Source organism: Vollenhovia emeryi, unplaced genomic scaffold (genome assembly GCF_000949405.1).
Source record: "Vollenhovia emeryi isolate VEMERY1.0 unplaced genomic scaffold, V.emery_V1.0 DF939189.1, whole genome shotgun sequence".
NCBI lineage: Eukaryota > Metazoa > Arthropoda > Insecta > Hymenoptera > Formicidae > Vollenhovia > Vollenhovia emeryi.
The window spans coordinates 1,010,574-1,031,687 of record NW_011967177.1 but is presented as its reverse complement, the minus strand read 5'-3'; the positions used below and the strand labels follow the sequence as shown (position 1 = coordinate 1,031,687).

Sequence of the window (21,114 nt, the reverse complement as noted above, 5' to 3'; positions counted from 1 at the left end):
GTTCAAATGTGCTGTGTGTTACCCGCTTGTCGCCTTTGATTTTTACCGAAATACCTCGGGACGTCGTCATTCAAGTTTCTATCGCATAAAACTGCGGTTAATTATTACGCCTCGAAGCGAGGAAAACGGTGGTCTCGATTATTTACGTTTCCTGCGATACAATGGACCGCAGGTACTTAAATCGCAGGTGCTCGATAATTTCCAACGTGTCTCTTGACCGAAAGTACGAAACGGATAGAGTTCTGGACGCCAATTTTGGGAAACAAACGTCGGAGGGTCGTTTTATCTCAGTTGAAAGAAATGCACAATTCTGCATTTGGCATTGAGTTTCTCGCAAAAGAACGGACGAAGAAGGTGCCTCGGTAACTCGGACTTGACGAGCTTGAAGGTGTAAGTTTCTCGCACGCAAAAGGACAGACGCGACTACTCGGGCCCGTTTAGGAAGCAACGAGGCACCTCGCTGATCCACCGACGAACGCCGAGTGGCTGTCGAGAGGAGATAGCCGATAGCCCGCGAGATAGGTCGGTGTGTCCCCTTCGGAGGATAAAATTCCTCGAGAGCCTCTTACCTATTCCCCGTTTAGCCGGAGTCGAAGCGGCCGGCGCGGTGCGGCGCGGTGCGGCGCGCGGGGGCCGCTTCGGGAGGATCGTGGCAGATGACACTATCTCGTCGATTCGCATGAGTGCACGTCCGCGCGACGTATGGTGGCTTCGGTGAATGCCACCTTCGTGAAACGAACGCGACGCGATGTTTCGTTCCGCCGATACGTCGCCCCGATCCGCGATCCTTCGCGGATATGTAAAACGCGCGGGGAACCGTTCGTGCATCCGCCGTAAAGGGAACGGGAAATCGCTCGATCGATACGTATCCGGTGTGGCGCGATGAGAAAGAAAACCTTGCTAGATTGTGGGTCGGGAATGCGAGATGTTACAGCGCGCGCGCGCGATTAACGGGGAGAATCGTGGGGTTATTGGGACAATTGACGCGATCTGGATCGCTGGAAATACCGACGAAAAGCTCGTCCACTCGATAGTTCGTTTCCGAGATAATTGCACCTTCGCCGCTTCGCCGCTCGACCGATGAGACGAGTAATAGCGCGCGGATGATCCTAGGACACTCCCCCAGTGGCACGGTGCATTGATTAAGCACTGGCCCAATATTTGGTTGTGTTGGGCCAATGTTTAGCCAACGCGCTGTGCTACTAGGGTCCGGATACGAGGAAAAGTCGCCGACCGCCCTTTCGATCTTGAATCGAAAAGTCAGGCGGTTAATGTGGTTAATACACCGCGAGACGTAACTCTGGTTCAGTCGAGCGGAATTGTACTTAATCGTAAGATAATCCGATCGATTTATCTTATCGGATCAATTCAACTTTTATCTCGCTCTCATGACGTGCAACGCGTATAATACGTTTAGTCTTCTTTTAAATATATTATACAGGCCTACAAAAGTGACACTATTGAATCCCCACTGAGACCTAAGGGTGTTTTTCTATGTGATTTTTTGCGCTGAATCCGCAGAATTTGTCTAGCGCGTCAGGATTTTGAGATATTCCAACTTAAGTGTGCAAAAAAGGCCGTGACTTAGAGCTAAATCCTGAAACAATCCAGTAGGAAAAATAGTATCGTGTGCCGTTGGCTTTAATCTCGATTGCAATACAGTAATGTAATGATTTTACGGCAAGAGTGGAACAATTCCTTTACTATCGAACCATTTTCCTTTCTATGTATACATTTGTCCGCATTGTAATGTTATACGTGTGAGAATATTGTGTAGTTAAGACTCTTAAACGGTTTCAATCGTGAATCGTCTAATCGGGCGATGCACGCGTAATTGGGAGAAAAATGCAGAGTCGCAACGGCTTGCGAGGGGACCTGGGCACGAAAACATCGGGATCGGAGGAGATCTCGGGGGTTTGGCCGTCCCTTGTCCACGTCGCCGCGTTTACGCGCGTATAAATGCGACCGTGACGAGCCACTTGCACGCGCGTATATAGTATGTACGTATACGCGTAACGCACACGCTCGAGCCATCACGAGCGTCGCCCGTGGAGACACGCGTGCGTATTTCGTTGAGCCAAGGCGAGGTTGGCACGTACGCGTCCGAATGAATACATGTGTGTGCGTATGCGAGAGAGGGAGTGAGCAGGAAGGAGAGAGGAGAGGAGTGTTAGTAAGAATGGAGCGAGAGAGTCAGATACATCCGGCGGTACGACGAGGACGGAGCCAGTCGTGGGTAAAGGGAGGGGGAAGAAATGTGCGGGAGGGAGACGCACTCATCTGGCGAAAGAGAGAGTGAGAGGAGTGTACCTGAGTGAACGATAGAAACCGTCCCCGAAGAGAAGGACTGATGCAGGAAAGTGACGAGGGAAGGAATGATCATCGGGACAAGAAAAACAGAGACAAGAAAAACAGAGTATTCAGCGAGAGAAAAATGCAGCGCGACAGCAGGAGGAAGAAGAACTTACGGTGAGAGGGACTGATGAGAAAGAGGCAAGGAGATCACGATTATTAAAGAGAAGTACGATTCTGGAGTCGTTCGCCTGGCCGTTTTTACGGACAAAGTCGGTCCAGAGTTAAGGAGTAAAAGACAGTTGAAAACAGACAAACCAGTGCTATCATCCCTAATCGACAAAGAAAGATACACGATGCGCGCGTGGGCTCTCTCTCTCTCGCGCGCGCGTCTTATTTAAACAAAGATGAAGCGAGAGGGATGAGATCGAGTGGAACAAAGTAAAGAACAAGCGAGCAAAGAAGAAGGAGCATCACGCTGACCCTCTGGTGTTGGAAGAGGACGACCGCAGCAGGCTGCCTCGAATCTCGAAGGAGGGAACCGGCCCGACGGGAGTGGAGCCCGACGGTACGACCCTCGGATCCTTCGGCGACAGCGGTGCGACGAGGACGGCGAAGGCAAGAATAGCTGTTGCGGCAGGAGGTCTATGCGAGAGTATCTCGAGGTTGGGCGGCGGAGGAGAAGGAGGAGGTGAAGGAGGCGGCGGAGGAGAGAAGAAGGAGAAATCGGACTCGCGTGGGAGGGGGAGGTGCGCGGCGACCGCAAGGTGAGACGAGGAGCGATCGTGTGCGGTGGAACCAAGACACGTCGATGAGGTCTCTCTCTGGTTTTCTCTCTCTCGCTCTCGGTCGCGCTCTCGCTCCATCTCCTTGTTTACGACCGCGGTGAGATCTCGGTAAGGCCGACGAAGAGGAGGCTGTGCACGACGAACGGCGCGCGTGAGGGATCGTTCAGTCGATTTGGAGAGGGGCACGGAGGGGCGGCGGAGAGCGGATGAGGGGCCCAAGGGGGGATGCTTATCGGATCGTAGCATCGCGAAGCTCGCACGTACTGGCGACCGCAACACCGAGGGATCGACGTAGGAACCGAACGGCGACGCTCCGACTTTGCGTGCACTCGTGCGGCACAGTTGTTTCCTTTCTCTCTCTTTCCTTCTTTCCTCCTCTCCCTCCTCCTCCCTTTCTATATATATTCCGCTCTTTCTCTTCGCTCTCTAGGCATCACATTGTTGGCCCCGTATCTGATTATGCTTGCAGTCAAATATGACGACATTGGTGATCGAAAAGTTTCCTCATGCCTGTCTCCGCTTTGCGCTTCAACTCCGTGAGCGACAAACGTAATTTAGGATACATAATCGATTTGAGATTTTAATCAAGTTTCACGTATCTATTGTCGAATAATTTTACATTGCAAATATTTGGATTCTATTTTGCAGGCTACACGCGCAGCTGAAAAGAAAATACAATGTCTTGCAACGATTTATTTTAGCAAATTGAAAAGCAATATCGATTCTATTTTCCAATATCCGCTTCGAATGTCGAATAAATAGATAAAATTGTCTACAAATTCAAGATCTTTCTTGTATCTTTTATGACAATATTTACGTTGGGGATTGATTCTAGTTAGCAATTAGTGAGATAAACATCTCAATCTTGACCGCTTCGTATTTTGAGAGCTTCATTTTAATATCGTGGGCTAAATAATAGTCTCGATGAATTCGGGTCAATTGAATTCACTTCTAAGTTTGCATTGCACAAATGCAAAGACATTCTTTATTTACTAGTTTATTTACCATCCGAGAGAAAAGAAACGCCATACGAATTGTCCTCCCGTTCTTTCCACGTTTCGCGGAAAGAGATCGCCGTAACAATAAATCAACGGCATGTATCAGCGAGTACGTATTTCGCAAATTTTCGCAGTCTATCGCCTCCGCACCGGTCGATTGTGAATAATAAACAATAATGTCGTGAATCAGGACCGACATGTGTCCAACAATTAAATTTGGAAGGGCCATGTTTTAATGAAAGATTTATTTTTCGGTAAAATTTTATGCTCGATTGTTTGGACATAACATTTTAATATCAAAAATAACAAAGTATTTAGTTTATATAAATATCCATTTTAGTTGGCGCAATTTGATGATATCATTACTTTTGTAGAATGAAAATGTATTTTTTTTCTAACAAAAATATCCAAATAATTAGATTATGTAATTCTTGATTGGATGGCGCTTACACTTGGCATCTTTTTTTTACCTTTTTTTTTAACAGGGTTGCTTTTTAAGGTGTCGTGAACACTCGTGGATACGTAATCTTGACGCACATACACGCGTATGTCACACACATAAGCATACGTTGGAAGTTTACACGACGTGCATACCAGCGCGGACACGTGGACAGAAACGACTCGGAGAGCCAGAGACGAAAGTAGACGAACGCGAGCGGCAGTCGCATGATTTATCTGGCGGACGGCTCACGCGAGAGATTTCGAGTTCTTCGGGATTCCCGGTGTGCCGTTCGCACATAGGGAAAGCTCGGTGCCGTATGAGGGTGGGTGGATACTGCGAATAGGCGAGAAGGAGAGCGAACGAGGATGACGGGAAGTCGATCGACCGGAATGGCTCGATGGGACAAATCGATCTCTTGCCGGATTGTTTATTTTGCGTGGGCGGTATTTACGGTTTCGACGTTTCGGGGATACTTGCCACTTCGCGGGCGTGATTTATACACGCGAGACCGTCCGCGACTGGTATTTCTGCATTGCGTGCGACGGATGCGAGCTAAATTCGGAGTGCCGCGGGGAATCATTGGTCGCAGGTGAATTTTCTACGATTAGTTTTGGCTTTCGAGAACTAATATAGTTTATATATTCGTCGCAAAGTATTGTACAACTTCCAAACGCCAATAGATAGGATATTTACGGTGAAGGATCTTAAACATTTTTCTTTATATCGTTGCGTTGACTTTCATGGGAAGAAATATTGTGCGCGATTTAAACGATTTTCGTCGGACTCCAAGTTGATGGAGATCTTTGAAATTCATGATCCACGATCACAGGTTGCGAGTGTGGCAATCGTGCGTTTCCTGCGAAGCGTCGTTCTACCCAATATTCAACTGGTCACCTGTTGATCGCGAGACATACGAGTTCCCCTGTATGTCGGAAATAAAAACAAATTCGATACTTCCGGCTTTTCGCGCCCGTGCCCTTTCTCGTGTCATGGGATGCGTGTGTAAAGTCACGAGCATCTTTTTCCACGCGATTCAAATAGTACGGCTTGGTGTTTGTGCAGGCTGAAGAAAGTCAGAGACGCACGTTACCTCACATCAGTATTTGGACCCGACATAAAGATCACATCTGATAATTATTCGAGACTAGTATCGTCAACCGGAAAATGTTTTTACCTCACGGCCTTAAATACGTGTACATTTGTTTGTAATTGGAGGTGTGACGTTTTTATGTATACGCAAAATATCGCAAAATGCCCCAGAAACGTTTTTAATGCAATTTCTTTACATTTTGGAGTCCCCAACTTCGTTTTGACACGTTTTTCAAACGCAAAATAGCATCCAAATAACGTCAAAAATCGCAATTTTCCTTAATAAACATTTTTAACATCAATGTTGTATCCTAAACCAAAGAGATTTACTGCTTTTATAGCCTAAAAATGATATGTAATTTCAGTAATTTGTTCTATCAAAACATTAAGGCCCGGTTTCACCAACGTTGTTTAGCTTTAAGCTCAGCTTAATTGGTTCTTTGCTCTTTCTAAGGTAACCGTTGATATTTACGATACGATACTCGGGTGATACTTACGAGATAATAATGATCTCTGTTATTCATCTCCGGAATATTCTTTCGAAAGCAAATTTGTACATTTACATAATTTCGAGATCATGTTTACAATTATGCTGTTTTGAAAAATAACATTTCGATCGTCGTAAGATAGCAGATTCGTCGACGAGTTGTCCTCCTTGGGAATTAAGAGCATTGTAAGAAAGTCTCGCACGCTTTAATTACCATTCAGGCCGGAGGGCCGGAGGGAGGCCTGGCTCATGCAAGTATAATTCCCTCCCGAGTCTCGCACTATACTCTCGAATCATTCCTCGCCCTCCCTCTTTCTCTCCTACGTCTGGCCTTAGACTGGCGTTCAAAAGGTATGATCGTTCATCTCGCACAAAGATGATACGTACCGAAGAGAACAGAGTTCACGTTTAGTCGTTCGCGGCATTCAACACTTTGCATGCGCGTGAAACAAATTTTCATTAAAAAATTGGTAGCGCTCGATTGCCACGGCGTGCAATAAATAGAAAATAGCGAGTCTTTAACAGGAAGAAATAATTACGCGAACAGTACGTAATGGTTCCATCAGACGCGCTTTTTTTTTTGCGCGTGTGAGTGAACGTCCGTACTTTTCGCTTCGCGTACAATCGGACGGCGCGGGATCGTGCGTAAAAACAGCACGCAATGAACCGCGCTCGTTAATGTTGGAAAGTAAGCAGCCGCGTGCGTACCCTTCCGCGATTTTACAATAAATCTTGTTGCATAAGCGCGATCGGCGGTGGCGCATCGACGGTGCGGCGCGTGAAAACATTGAACGTACGCTCGCCGCTGTAGCTTATTGCCAAATAGCATGATTAATTTTGTAGAAAGCAACACAATCGAGTTTCACCTCACTACTCCGCGCCGAATCAGCTCTCTTCGATTGTGAAAATTGAGATTGACCATGGTATTTCTGTGTGTTTCTACCACACCGTTTGACAGAAAAAATGCGCAAGAACGAGAATGATCGTTCCCCGTAGTTTTCTTGAACGCTAAGGGCAATCCCGTCTACCAAATTGCTTCATTACGTCACAATGTTGAAAAATTTGTATTCAAAATTGGTAAAAAGAGACACTTTACAGTGTATTTTGGTATATTATCACTACAATATGTATTAGAGAAATTGAGTTGCAATCAAAAAGGGGATCCCTCAGCCATCTTTTTTACCGACACAGCCAAATATAGTTTTTACGCTTGTAATTCTTTTTATTGGCTTTTGTGCACAAAATAATACCAGGATAAGTTGCCGGCCGCATAGCGGAACATTTTCATACTTAAAACACTCGGTTCAGAAGTCTAATAAAAAATAAATTAGCATTTGAAATTTTCAATTCATAGTTCGTACTAAATTTGAAATTGCAGGCTTTATAAAATTGCAAAATTCTTTCACACGACTAAAGTACGCATAAACGACGAAATCAGCGACAGTCGACTTTACATAAAAACGAAGAGCAATTAAAAATATCACTTTATAAATGATAGAGGTTCGCTAAAGTTTCATGCACTCTTCTGTGTAATTACATTATTTTGCATAAGGTAAACATATGGTGTAATAGAAATTTGTGAAATACTTGCAACTATATGTATCGTTTAAATGTATTGTTCATGTTTGAAATTAAAGATAAATTAAAATTGGAGAAAAATAACAAGAAGAGAATTACGGAAATTGAGGGAAAAGGAAATTTTATATCGACGGTTGAGGGAATTAATGGAACATTTTTATGCGGTACTATACGCAATAAAAAATAGCTGGCGGTGAAAATAATTTAAGAGAAAGACACCTCTCGGCTGCGCTTTGCGAATCGTGTCTGTAATGATCGCGCGCAACCCCGCCGAAACTTTTGCACGCGACTGCACTCGCGGTTATTCAATCAATTCGCGAGCGGCATTTGCCTGCTGGGACAAAGGCGTGGCTTTTCTCCAGAAAAGCGGCATTACTTATTTAAATTATCACTCGTGAGCGATACCTGGCTCTTCCGTCGCGAACGGTAATGCCGTATCCGGAGATGCAGCCAAGTGTGGCGTCAGCCTTAACGCGCCGCGCCGCTGCGTGCGTCGTCGATGATGCGTGAAATCATCGGTGGTTAAATTTGCCTATGACCGTCTCCGAGCTTACAGGCGTTGCGACGTGTTTCAGAGAAGCGTTATCATTCGGAGATTGGCCAGATAGGTATACGCGCGTGCGGAAACGACGAACACTGAATCTCCGCTGTTTCGAGAAGGATATTAGTCACCTCCGCTTTATCTTTGTTTTATAAATTCGTGTCAACGATAATACCCTCGGGCAATAATGAATCACTAACATTATCAATAACGCATTTCCTCGGTATTTGCCTACAACATCCGCGGCTAAATTCGCTCGTCGCGTATGACAGTGGATTTGTTCGAGTTTTCCAAGTTTTTGAGATAATAATTTTTCACGACTTGCTCGCATCCCCTCTTTTTCCAAAATCACATTACGGATCTCCCGACTGAACGCGTCGCCTTGAGGGACACGGCCGGAAAACGATCGGAATTATAACTGGAAACGGATACGGATAATTTCCTTCGTAATTGCTCCATTATTACACGAGATGAGTTACAACGTAACGAGTCGATTACGCCGGGCGGTGAATATTTTCCTCGCGATTCATGCGCTCGCGCTCGTACAATGTTAATTGACGCGAGAAGATAAGATCGCCGCGAAACTCGTCCTTCCCTCCCCCCATAGGCGTGTCTCGCGATCGCACAATTTATTTAAATTATCACTCACGGCGATAGACGACGGCTCTTTGAGTGGGGGGCGAGCGACAATTAATTAATCTCCTCGCCGTGCGCGCGGATGGCGGAAATTATCGATGCGAATAAAGCGCGGGCGAAACGGTTACATTAATATTACAGCGCATACCATATTACTATCGGGATAATAATTTTACTGATGTTCGAATATTCAACAAAATCTCCGGCAAAATAGCGCGATGTAATTAATTTCTTAAGATGTGTTGGTGATGTGTATACCGCGTAGCTTTCGAATTGTTACACTGAGAAAAATGTCGGATTAAATATAATCCGATAATCCAATTACATAATAATAAACAGATATATCCAATTAAATTGTATGTCCGATGAAAAATATGATCGCTTTTTCAATCAGATTTCATCGGTAACTGCATTTCATCGGATGTATCCATAACGTAATCGTAAAAATTAACCATCGGAATAGGTTTATCCGATGAAAAATGTTCTCGGTGTACAAGATGCCAAATGCGCATTTTGTCATACACACTTAATTACTGTTGTAAAGCTAGCGCCACACTTTGCGCGATTCGTGATTCGTATGGAAGAAAAATTCGTCGCATGATCGCAATGATCGCCGAGCAACTATTTTACTATATAATAATAGTTTTTTGACTAACTTTGACTGACTTATGATACAAGTCCTGTAACAACAGGCAAAGGTTAAAAGTTGTCAAAGTTAACACGAACGGAACGACAAGTAACAAATTACGAATGACAAACTGCGAATCACGAATAGTGTGGTAACTAGCGAGCTTATACTTGGCGCGAGACACTGCCGTGTCTCGTGATAACGAATGTCCAAAGAATTTCTGCGAATCACGAGTTGCGCATGGTGTGGCGGTAGCGCAAGTTGGCAATGTATACGACCTGTCGTAATAATAAATTCTCGCGGGGATTAAAATGATTAGGAAATAATCGTTATTTTAGTCAATCGAGAACGGAGACTTTGCATCACTGTCGCACCACGAGCTATCATTCGCGAATGGTAATGTAAATAAATGATACGTCTAGGAGCCACGCCCATCGTAGACGATGCGCAACCCCTCTCGGCGATCTTATCGCAGCTGTAAACGCGAGCGCAGCCGAAAGGAAATAAATCGACTGCCCGCGGTTCGGCGCACGATGCTCGTGCGCTAAACGCTTCATTTAACGGTCCAATGTTGAGCATTGTATGAACAACGGCGCGACATCGACGTTTTACCATCCCGCGTACGCGATATGCTTGTTTTCCTATGCGTTTTATATACCGCGCGGTCTGTTTTACGAACGCATTTAGCGTGGCGAACGTGTCGCTACGATTAATCGCTCGGTGTACGTTATTAATAGGAGTTTGCAACACTTTTTGCTGTTTCAGCGGCTAGAGGAACGTTGAGCGTGGTTACATAAAGGTCGAAATTAATGCATTTGTCGTGTCTGAAGAAATCTGCATCAAATTTTCTAATGCATTTAATCTTATCAATGATTATTAATAATTAGCAACGCGCGATGTAAATGTACACTGACAAAAAAATTTTTTTAAGCGAAGTAAATAGATTTACTTAAAATTATTTTTTTACTGAAATAAATATTTATTCTATTTAAATAAAAATATCAAATGCCAAGTAAAGCTGTGTATTATATTAAGTAAATTAATTTAAATCGTTACATTTTCTACATTCAACTAAAGATTTCATGAGATAGAGAATACTATTTATTAAGTAAAATCATTGTTTTGGTCAAATAAGAAATCCAATTTTTTTTCGCTGTGAAACTTACATCTTAGTAAACATTTTTTAAATTAAAGTAGAATTAAAAAAATTTAATTATCTACTGTTTGATATCGAATAAATATTTAAATTCAAGAAATGCATGTTTTAATTTGTTTATTATTTTTTAAATTTAAGTTAATAAGCTATTAGGAGCCACCTAATGAATAATTTTCTCGAGTAAAGTAACATTGTTTTGGATTAAGATATTTTTTTTATCAGTGTATATAAAGTGATGTGATACGAGCAGGTGGAAAACTATGTAAATCTATAGAGGGTGTTCCAGGAGGAAAGATCGTATCTCGATTTCACGCAATTTTCGGTTTTTCTGCTTAAACACTCATTTAGGACCAGAATGTGTTGACGATAAAATCGAGATACGAGCTTGCGAAAGAGATCATACGTATCAGTCGATACGTATAAAGAATCTTATTGTTATATAAAGAGATGCGAGCATGTGTCTTAAGAAACATGCGATGAATCGGACGACAGAATTCTAGATTTGCGAGGAAAGACATTAGCCGTTTTTTAAGGGCAAAAATATTTCTCACACCGTTTCTGAGAAGCGATCAAGACTCAATTTTCCCCGGGGGTTTTTTTTCCGCGCGGGTTGTTAAACCGTCAGAGTGCCAATTTAATGGAGTACCCGGGCGATCTCTATTACGTGCACAGTCCTATACACCGAAAGTACATGACGATGCGAATCGAGGCTGGCCCGCTGCCAACGAGAGTTCCAGAGGGTTCAGCCTCTTCGACCCTACCCGCTCCCTATCCGCCCTCTTTCTGCCCTTTTGCTCCTCGTTGTCGATTTTTCGCGGTGCACTGGATATCGAGAACGCGCCTAAGCCCGACACGGTGCATGTCGCTTCGAAGTGTTATAACTTCAAATTATCTCGTAACTGTCTAATATTCGACAGCCTGATTATTCTAGACGCGCTAATTGCGAAGAAGATTCGAGTTCTGATAATTACATCAATCAGACTATAAATTATTTCTTTGCGTGTTTTTTTTAAGTCGACTCTAACTTTAATATCGATCAGATTTAACGTACGATAGTCGGCATGCGATGATAGTTGTCTGCATTGTCATCTTGGCTCTCCGAGAAATGTCTGCGGAGACGATGGGTAAAAACGGCTATAAAAGTCGTGTGTCTACGGCTGTCATGTACAACATTGCGTTACGCATAAATTGACCCGCATTTGTGCGCACACGCGTCGCAATTACATCACGAGCTAGTACCTGTAATTGAAATTACAGTGCGCGTATAAGTGCCAGCATGCGAACCGAGCGACTTTCGCGGTGACGCGGAGAGCGCGTTTGAACATTGATTATTCGAAGACAGACCTCGTCGCCTCGAATATGCCGAGTTTGCGCGAACCGGACCGCGCGAAAATAGACCGAAAGTTAACTCATTGTCACTACAAGCGGGAATAATGTCCAGCGGTGCTCGTGGATGCGCAGGTGAGGCCGAAGGACTGGAAGGCGGAAAACAGGGAAAGTGAAAATGGAAGTGGCGCTGGGTGGTTTGAAAACGATCTCGCTGAATCGAATTGGACTGCACAGAATGGGCGGTGATTTAAATTGGTTGCCCTCTCGACCTGCCGTTTAACCCATTTACGATAGCACAATCGTGAATAGGCTTCTCTCTTTTTCCTGCCCCTCGCCCCCTTACGCTTTCTCTTCCGTCCTGTGCCTTCGGCACCTCCGCCCTCCTACTCCGCCTCGTCCTCCGCTCCGTGTTTTCCTGCATCGGCTCGGCTCGTAGGGCCGTCCACTTGTTCTCCGAACTTCGTTGTCTGTCAGTCGCATTTATCCTCTTTGTGGCGCGGTTCGATCGGACTTTTAAAAGCTGCAGACGGGGCGCGATCGGTGCTAGCCGTCGGCGCGAGGGCGGACGGAGTTGACTGCTTTTTCGGATCAAAGGGGATCCACTCTCACGAAGTAATCCGGGCCGCGTTTTGCCATCGTCGTTAGACCTGTTGAGTTTTAATGTACGCACGAGCTATTATTGAAAACCGCTGGATGCGACGCTTCTCAATGAGCCCCTTCGAGTTTCACAGCGGAGAGATTCCGCGAGACCGAAACGTCGCGATTGTCCCTACTGTTGTTTTATTTTCTAATAGCGCATTCGGTTGCTTGCACTAGTGCACACTGAGCGCACAGTAAGGCTTGTTTGCAGTCAATGAAAAAGTATTAACTAAAAAAATGATCCGCACGGATGCTTTACGGATCGTTTTACTGGCTAAGAAATATTTCAAGAGATATCTAAGATGAGCCTTTAATAGAAGAATTGACTGTAAACGAGCCTTAGTATGCACTCAGTGCGCACTAGTGCAAGCAACCGAATTCACTGTAAGTTTAGCGGGCGATAGTTAGCTAAGATTTTTTAAATTTACGACACATATATTAATTTAGCATATATAATTTTAAAGCAAGATATTTAATAGAATAATATAATGAAGATATTATTTACTCTTTCACTAATATTTTTTATAAAGCGAATTATTAATTATTGACTTTAATATCTAACAATAAGAGTAGATACAAGATGGAGAGAGGAATACGGGCGTAATTTTCACGAGAATTCCAAAATACTTTCCTCTTTATTATTCTTTAGGTTCGTCAACGATGTGTCATAAAACTAAATAACTAACAAGAAGAACGCGAAGGAATGAACGACGCAGACAACAAGCAAAATGTTCTGCGGCTGCCGCGTCGCGCAAACATTTTGCACGATCGTACGGAATCCGTCACGAGGTCGAAATAATCGGCTATCGAATCTCTCCTCGGGAACTCGTTCTAATTGAATGCCTAGGTGGCTCGGTCGCGCGGGAAAAGTCGCGTTACAATATTGCAATTTTCCAGGCATGAAAGGCTCCGTTACTCGCCCAGCCATTTTGACGCATTGCACGCGTACTTACGCGTTTCTCAGAGTTGTCGAACGCGACTGAAATCAACGATTATCACGGGATGAATCTTGAATGCACTACGTATCTGTTATGCTCGCACAAATTACGTGCCTCGCATTTATTGACTTGCTCTTACGCGAAAACGCGACAATTAGCTCGAGTAATAAATGAAAAAAAAACATAACGCCTTCATTATATTATTCGATTAAATATCTTGCTATGAAAATTGTATGCTAAATTAATATGTGTCGCAAATTTTAAAAAAATCTTAGATAACTATCGCCCACTGAACTTGGAAAATGGAACAACGATAGAGACGATCGCGACGTTTCCGTCTCGCAGAATCTCTATTCCCTCACAAAAGCGCTGTCCTCTCATTTCCCGAATGCAAAATACGCGACGCGAACTTTTCGCCACGACGGAATTTCATTAAATCACTCACCGATATCCAGCCGATATACGGTGGACAAATTGATATAACGATGTTTCGGTACGTCAAATTCAATTTCGAGCCCCGATAGAGTTCGTTTAACGAGATTCTAATTAATTGACCAACGTGTAGGATTGTGCCCCGCGACGAATTTACATGCCGGCGCGATATATACATTCGGTCTCCTAAGAATAGAGAGACGGCCATTGATTTCCGGGCGGAGAACGGGCCGGGCGCGGCGTTAACAACCGATGTCGGCTTTCGCACGCACCGAACAATCGATTCCCGAACGACGACATTACGACGATGACCAATTACGGTGCGACGCGTCAATTATGGATGGTAACGGGAAATCGACTTTTACTCCCGGCTACTAGCGGACGACGTGGACAAGGGCGATTAAACCTCGCTCTCTCGGCATCTTGTTTTAGAGGCTGATGGCAGAGAATGATCCGCAAGCGCTTAAGGCTGCCGTACGGAGAAAGACATAAGTCGTGAAAGACTGTTGTACACGACTTATTATATACGTTTTCCTCTGCCTCACCTTAGTCCCAGTCTACAATGAGCTCTAAGAAATTGACCAATCACAGTCGAGAATTCTTTTCATTTTTGATTGATTGGTCAATTTCTTATTAGGGCTTAAATCGCTTATTGTAGTCGCGGACTCGGGTGAGGAAATTGACCAATCTCAGTCGAGTATTCTCCTCATTCTTGACTGATTGGTCAGTTTCTTAGGGCATAGGGCTTCAATCACCTGTTGTAGACTGAGACCAACGTCTACGACTAAGACGGACTTAAGCGGATCGTCCTCCGCCATCGGCCTATCTTTATGAGTGGCGTTTTCGTACGATTCTCGGCGCGAGGGAATTTACATGTCGCTCGCGCGCGACGTTTTTTTTCCTTGCCGCAACGATAAGAATAACGGGAACGGCACGGTCGTTCCGAGCGTGCTAAGCCGTTAATGCCCGAATCCATGGGGAATCGATGGATATTAATGATGTACCTCGGTTAGCGCGATCGATTCATCCGACACGCGACGGTTTCGGGCACAATTTTTTGCAGTTTCGAACGGCCAAGTGAGAAACGTGCCCGGGGCTTTTTTACGTTTTGATTTTAATACTTGTATTCAATTGACATGAATTTTTGCGCTTCGCCGCGAGAAAGAATCGCTTTGCTGCGGAATATTGCGCTCTTTGCATCGCGGCGCGACGTTGATGTAATCATCCTCATTTATCTCTTTTGCGCTACGTTCTTCGAATTGTATGGTAATTCGAGGTGCATTTTTCATAAAGGGGCATTTAGTCGTGGCGCTGAATATATTCACGAATGTGTTTCTTCGCGATCGGAAGCATAAAATTATTACCCATACGGTATTTAAAAAATTGATTCAGTTAATATGCTCTAATTTATGACCGGCGTTTTTATCCCATTTGATTACCATTTACAATTCGGACGGGTTTTTGGAATTTTGAAGAGAGATCGAAGTAGACCAATTTATAATGTTTATTAATCTCTAGGCAGGTTTTTCAAAACTTAATAATTTTTATTTATAATTTTCATGTACGTGTGCAAAAAAAACGCTTATTTATAATTTTCATGTAAAGTGCTACAAAAAATAAGAGATTCCTGCGGAGTCTAAAAATTGGTTTCCCGCTTTTTAAAGGTTAACTCTCAATATTTATGATGACACCGATCATTATAAATTATTAAAATACTATTTTAAGTCCTCTTGTCTCTTCTCTTGCCACAATGTTGCGTCAAAATCTTCACTTGCTTCACTAAATTGTGATAATTTTTCCTAGAATGTTAATAGCGACTATTTTTTCTTCATTGGTATCAAAATACTATAATGTAATGAAGAAGGAGAGATACACGTACAGGTGATGCGCGAAAGCCGTGTGCGTTTTCAAGATTTCACGTAGATACCATTTAAAGAATCCGCGTGGATTTCCCGCACGCTACGCCGTCGCGAAAATTGGATTGAAGGTGCGTTAATTAAATGCAAGCCGCAAAAAGTGGCAGGTAATTTTGTTATCTAACGCGGGGCGACTGGACGACGCTTCTGACAGGCATCGACTGTCGATCCTCTCTCGCCATGGCCGTTACGTTTACGGGCCGTTGATTGCACAAATGGAATTAAAGCCCATTTGCTGAGCCCATTTGCTGCCAATTACGGAACGTTGTGACGCAAACGGCGGCTTTGTAACGTCAACGTGACGCGCGGACAGACCGCGAAACAGCACTGTTATTCCGGAAAAAAAAAACAGCGATAACACGCTCGATTCTATCGTCGCGACACCGCGATACGTGTACGCGCGCGATTAAAAAATAACAAAAAATGGGACAGGGGTAACGAGCGTCGCTGATGTGCACACGTTGATGCATGTCGGATCGACCTAACGGACCAATTAATCGAGACGCGTTTCGATTACCCGAACTGTCGCCTGTCTATAAGATAGATCACGCGATATTGTAGATTAGGACAGAAACGCGCTCGGAGGCATTTGATTCAGTCAAGTGCCGGGCATTTCTCCTCTCCCGCTTTCACAACGATAATTCTCTGCGAAGCGCGGCTCCTCGCCGTGCCGCGTTACATTCATTCGCCGCCGTAGATCACAACGCCGCGCCGCCGCTCGCCGCAATTTTTACAGATTCGACAGAGCCTGTCGCCGTTACGCCAGCTTGCCGGGTACATTATCGCGAAACCGCGTGTGCGTCACTGCAATTCATTACAACGGATACGGCAATGGCGCTTCCGCTTATTGTTTCTCCTATCTTCCACTCTCTCTCGCGTTCGCAGTGTGGAACATCGGTGAAATTTTTTTAATCCTCGCCGGATATTAACGTTGCTCCTCGGTGCTTTGGCACTTTTTGACTTCGGCGTCTCACACGTGACGATGTTAAGAAACGTTCGTCTCTTTTATTATCCTCGACTTCCAAACGTGACACGAGAGTAATTAACCCGATACAATATAGTTATTTCACTCACTATGTATTAACTCTACAGAGCCACGCCTCTTTCTTTTTAGTCACACGCCCCGATTACACTGGGTGGTTGCCACCCAGACATCGTAAGGATGTTGTTGAATAATTTACGCGGTGGCAAACCCGAAATGTGCTCTCAATTGTTTGGGGTGAAAAAGTGGAAAAGGGAAAATTCGAGACAGACTTTACTCATTAAAAAATTTATTTCTTTTCGTGGAGAGCAGATTCAACGAGCAAGACTGTTCGGTGGTCATCATCCATAATAATTTTCAAGTGTTGTATCAAACGCAACTGATGTGCCTGAGAGACTTAATATTGCACGGATCTTCGAGAGGAGGGTTTGAACTAAGGTTTTTAGATGGCAGAATTACTAGTTATAAAGCCTATCTTAAAACACTCTTGATTTTTTGAGGATGGTCGCCATCCAGTGTGGCCTCGGAGAGTTAAATCAATTTAAAATCTTACAAAATATTAAAGTTTCAAAGTTCAAGGCGAGCGGGAAAACCGCTGATCAAAATCTTGTACACTAATGTCCAGTGGGCATTACTTTATCTTAATTGTTTTGTTTTATCTTATTTTATCATATCTTATCCTTATAATGTCCAACCAAGGCCTAATGCCCAAAAAATGCCTAGCAATGCCACAAATCTGTACACCACAACGCCCCCAGTGGTTTACCCCTTGGTTTACGGCCAAAGGCGCCGTTTACGGAAAAATCCCGCAATCTCTTCAAGACAATTCATTTGAATGTCTAACCGAGACAATACGATGCAGCACGTATCTCGCGACGCGGCACGTACAGCTCGCGAAAGGAAACATTAAATTCCGCCGATAAAATGGTACGAGCGCAGAGACTGACTACACGAAATGTGCGCCGAATATCGCGCGCGCGCGCGCATTTTCGAAAGGGGTCGACGTCACGTCGTCGTCGGCACAGATTTGAGAGCAGCGGCGAAGAGTTTTGCGTAGCGTCGCGGAAGCTGACGGCCGCACAGCCGTGATCCGCGGTACGCGTGCGTTCGTTATGCCAGGGAAATAATTGCGCGCTAATTTAGGTCCCGCGTGCGGTACGGGGAGAGCATGGAAGGCCGGGACGCGTACTCGTTTAATGGAATTAGTAAGGCACTCGGGCGTGCGGGAGGGTGCTCTAATAGAAACCAAACCCCCGAGCCCCATGGTATTTCGATCTGTTTTGTCTCCTCATCCACCCTCGGTGTCCCCGGTAATCAATCTTGTCTCTTTGTCGGCTCGCCCGTCGCGCAGCTCCTCTCTCTGTTCTCTCGATCTGCGTATTTCTCTTTCGCCACTTTTAATTGGTATTGTCTGCCGTGGCGCAAATCGCGTCTATCCGGGACGAAAAGGCTCGCGCGGTAATGGATATTGCGTTTTAAACGACGTATCGCGCGGACCGCGGCAAAGTCGCGTCGCGCTTTCGCGGTATTAACGTTTTTTTGTATCCTATTGAATAAGGTGCAATTCTGGTGCTCTCCCACAAAGCGCGTGTAGCCGCAAATTCTCTGTCACTTTGATACTCGGGGCGATAACAAGGTAGAAAAAGAAATTGACATGCAGTTGTGTGTAACTTCGATAATCTCCCTTTCGCTTTGACGCTGTAATGTTGTAAGTGACGATTTACGATACGTTATCACCGTGCCATTCCGCCTCGCATTCCGCATCCACAGAAAAAAAAGTGCGGATCCAATGTTATTGCACTTCAATGTATCATAAAATAGGATACAGCGCCAATCATATTTATTATAGAGAAAGGAATATTTTTATCTTGGATGAAAAATTCTAAAATCTAGAATAAAATAATAGTATGTATCGTCTTTTGTCGAATATCGTGGTGCCAAGATGGAGGGAAAATTTCTTCTAAACGCAAGTTTATATAAACTTACATTTATACAAGTTACTCTTGTTTCAATATAATAAGCCAATCTTTTCTAATTCGTTAGAGGAGAATAAGAATTATTGATTTTGAATTATTGATACTGCCTTATTTTTATGAGGTTGTGAGAAATGTAAATGCGTCAAGAATATTTTTGCCCCGGTAACGGAAATCCTTTCTGAAGGTGCGCGGTGTCGTTTTTAGACGACGATTTTGTCAAGAGTGTAGTTTGATCGCATTTTGATCGAGCAAATTGGCGCTGAATTCGCGCACGTGTCAACGAACGGACGACACCGGATATCACGCAGATACGATCTCGGGCGATGATGTCGTTATTTGGCCGTTAGACGACGATGACACACGAGGAAGTGATAAACGCGGCGAAATCTGGAGCGCCTTTTTTTTCCAATTGCGTTTCGCCCCGCACGGTCCTCCCTATCTGGGTCAGGCGTGTGACCTGACTTACGCTTGTTATACGTACATGGCCGTGCACGGCGAGAGGCGATGCATAAACATATACGCGTGCCTTGGAGTAAACCTTGAAATACGCTCGCGACGCAGCGCTACGAGTTTCATTTGAATGAGAAGCGTACTGCAGCTAGAGCATCATAAATAATATCGATTTGAGACGATCGTTACGCCGAGCTATCGCGTGTATCGCCGAGCGCAAAAATTATTCGTCAAGACGCGTTTCACTTACACAAATCGATTTTGCGTGACTTTTTTTTGAAGCCCGCATTATATTTTTATTTCATATTCAGTGTGTTTTATATTACGCTTTTATTAATATTGTCGTATGATACCATGTCTTTTTTTTAAGTTAAAAACGGTTGACACGCGGCTTTTCATGCGTGAAAGCTGATAACAATAGTTATATGAATGTTTGTTGTTCTGTTATATTATAAAGTATTTATAGTATGTATTGGATGGTTGCATACGACGTGTCGTTTTTATATGAACGATTTTCAAATAACACCCGGGGATACAAAACTATATGTAGTATGACGCTATTTAGTGGTATTTTTCACATTCCTCAGTGTTGAAATTTTGCACCAACATTTATAATATTCGGGTTGAAAAAATGGTATATGAATTTTTTTATTTTTTATAAAGTCACCGTAACCATACAAATCGCTAATATTTTTTATAAATTGTGACATGTTTATATTGCTCCAGTTAAAAAAAAAATGTGTTGAACAGCAATATTTGACGTTAGGAAACATTTATTTAATACAAGCGTTCTATCAAACTTTCTGGATGTGACATTTGACATGCAACGTGCCTACAGAAGCGAGTTAATCACATCACCTCGTTATCACACATTACTTAATCTCGTTTATTGTATTAGCGAGATTTCGCGGGACAAATGCGAGAAATCCAGCCGGATTTTTCCGATTGTAAAGAGCATAGGGAGCTATGCTCTCTACAGATCAATCAGCGAATGGTCACACGATTTACTTTAGTTAATCAGTGACTGTTCGCTGTTTTCAGTGACGATCCACTGATTGATTTCTAGAGAGCGAGGATTCGGGGGGCCAGAATTTGTTTTCCAGGACGAGTAGACTCTCGTACGTCTCGTTTATTTTCATTCAGTAGGCTAACGGGTATATCCTGGTGCAGTTTTCGCCGCACACCCGCAGCTATATGAGAATACATAAGTGCGGCGGGATGCTTGTTCAAGACATAGCTGACGATGCATTCGAGGCATATACAAATCCGCATGTCTAGGAGTACGCGCGTGCGTGCGCGAATGCACGCCGGGTTACGCACACGGTCGCCCGTCCACACGGACGTGTACACGCACACGCGCGCGCAACACGCTCGCCGACGCGCGCGCGGCTCGTTGTGCAGGTATGTGGCGAGCGCAAGGTCGCGTCGGGGTTGGGAATTCGGATCATGAAGGGTTCCCATCCCTCCGTACTGCGCCAGAATTCTGACACTGCCCGAGCCTGGAGGGAGACCAGGCGCGCGGAGAGTGGGGGAGACGTAGGGAGAAAGGAAGGGAAGCGAAAGAGGGGGGGGGGGCATATCCTCTCGTTCCGTTCCGAGGTTATCCTTCGGGAATATCTAGCGGGTGATCCCGGATAAATATGTCGAATAGGGTTCCTTTAAGGGAGATGGGGTCTCCAAGAAAGAGAATGATGGTAGGTGATTTGCTCGTTTGGAAGTGAATAACAGGATACATTCATACAACCTTCTTCTTCCTCGTGTATTAGGCCTAAAGCCTGTTTTATCCAGTTCTCGTTCTGGTACTTTGAGCATTTGGT

The 21,114-nt window shown here is 44.3% G+C and overlaps 1 protein-coding gene across 1 annotated transcript in view; it reads left to right on the top strand.

Moving 5' to 3' along the window:
• The first annotated feature begins 5,085 nt into the window (after nucleotides 1–5,085).
• The window catches only part of LOC105562413 (ras-related protein Rab-37), a 146,016-nt gene continuing 129,987 nt past the window's right edge, over nucleotides 5,086–21,114 (top strand). Inside the window, exon 1 of the mRNA XM_012013237.1 lies at nucleotides 5,086–5,109. The gene's annotated coding sequence lies outside the window, so the exon portion shown is untranslated. The remainder of the gene's footprint in view (nucleotides 5,110–21,114) is intronic.